Source organism: Dipodomys ordii, unplaced genomic scaffold (genome assembly GCF_000151885.1).
Source record: "Dipodomys ordii isolate 6190 unplaced genomic scaffold, Dord_2.0 Scaffold19, whole genome shotgun sequence".
NCBI classification, from domain to species: Eukaryota; Metazoa; Chordata; class Mammalia; order Rodentia; family Heteromyidae; genus Dipodomys; species Dipodomys ordii.
Window position 1 is genome coordinate 12,942,845 of NW_012267235.1, and position 1,898 is coordinate 12,944,742.

At 46.5% G+C, this 1,898-nt stretch overlaps 1 pseudogene; it reads left to right on the top strand.

The window, feature by feature from the left end:
- Window positions 1-1,551: 1,551 nt before the first annotated feature.
- Window positions 1,552-1,898, top strand: part of LOC105983378 — a 3,027-nt pseudogene continuing 2,680 nt past the window's right edge.

A 1,898-nucleotide genomic window follows, 5' to 3' on the forward strand; every position in this document is an offset into this window, starting at 1 on the left:
GGAAGTGGCGCTGTGGCTCAAGTGGTAGAGTGCTAGCCTTGAGCTGAAGAGCTGAGGGACAGCATCCAGGCCCAGAGTTCAGGCCCTACGACCGGACCAAAAAAAAAAAAAGAGTCTCACAGACTTTCCTGCCCAGGCTGGCTTTGAACCATGATCCTCAGATCTCAGCCTCCTGAGTAGCTAGGATTGCAGGCGTGAGCCACTGGCACCTGGCTACAAAGCATCTTAATCACTGTTACCCCTTGAAATGGATTTTAACAGGCTAGTCTACTTATAAGCCTATAACAACAAACAAGATGAGATTCTATTGCCACACACTTAGCCAATGTACATTTCAGGAAAAAGGAGAAGTGGCCTTTGAAATGGAACAAGCTTGCATTTGGAATCATTCGGCCAGAAAACAGGGAAATGGGGTAAAATTCCATGTGTGCAGGCATGTGTGCGGTTCTGTAAGAAAGTTTCTGAACAGCCAGATATCAAGCTTGTACAGTGAAAGTCAAAGCCTTCTGCAACAAGGATAGTCACACCCTGCCAGGGGAGAGAAGGTCAAAGAAGACTTAGTTAAGGGAGAGAAGGTCAAAGAAAGCTTAATTACAGCTAGCGGCACTGCCCTATCTCCTGGCAGCTTTCTCCTGGGCAACGATGGGGAGCAGAGGAAAACAGAATGGGTTGGAACCCAGACAGACCCTCTGGTTCTGAGTTGAGGACAAAAATGCTCTCTTCTAATGAGACAGGAAAGAACAGGGGAAATGCATAACAAACAGCAGCCAGGAATTCAGAGACAAATGACTATATTCATTAAAAGCAGAAAGCATTTTTTTTATTTTAGACTTACACAGGCTCATAAGCTGCAAAACTTAGTAAAAAGGGAGAAGCGCAGCTCTTGCCCTCTGACCCTGACTTGCCTGCTGAAAAAAATCAGTGTTTTCTGGGAACTAAACCCGTTTAAAGAAACATCTGCTGGGTGCCAGTGGCTCAGGCCTGTAATCCTAGCTGCTCAGGAGGCTGAGATCTGAGGATCTCAGTTCAAAGCCAGCCTGGGCAGGAAAGTCCATGAGAGTCTTATCTCCAATTAACCACCAGAAAATGGGAAGTAGCACTGTGTGGCTCCTGAGGTAGAGCACTTACCTTGAGCTGAAGAACTCAGGGTCAGCGGCCAGGCCCAGAGTTCAAGCCTCATGATTGACAAAGAAAGAAAGAAAGGAAGAAAGAAAGAGAGAAAGGAAGGAAAGAGAAAAAGGAAGGAAAGAGAGACCGAGAAAGAGAGAAAGAGAGAGACAGAGAGAGGAGAGAGAGAGAGAGGAGAAGGAAGGATCACACAAAAAATACATTTAAGGGGAAAAAGCTTGTCTTTTTTTTTTTTTGGTCAGTCCTCAGGGCCTGGGCGCTGCCCCTGACCTTCTGTTGCTCAAGGCTAGCACTCTACCACTTTAGCCACAGCACTACTTCCTGCTTTTTCCGTGTATGTGGTCCTGAGGAATCAAACCCAGGGCTTGCGCGCAAGGCAAGCACTCTACGACTGAGCCACCTTCCCAGCCCAAAAGGCTTGTCTTCAGGATGGACAGCTGTCTTGGCAGAAGCATGTGATAAAAATCACCTTTGCTTAAGGAATGTCAAAATATTAATGACTTAAAGGTGGGGGGGGGACAGAAATGGAGGGACGAGCCTGGAATTGGTGGCTCACACCAGTAATCCAGGCTACTTAGGAGGCTGAGATCATAGTTTAAAGCCTTGGTTGACAGGCAAGTCCTTAAGACTCTTAGGTCCAATTAACTTAAAAAAAAAAAAAAGCCAGAAGTTGAACTGCAGCTCAGGTGATAAAGCACTAGCCTTGAGCAAAAGGAGCTCAGGGACAATACTCAATCCCTGAGTTCAAGCCCCAGAGCTGGCACAAAAAA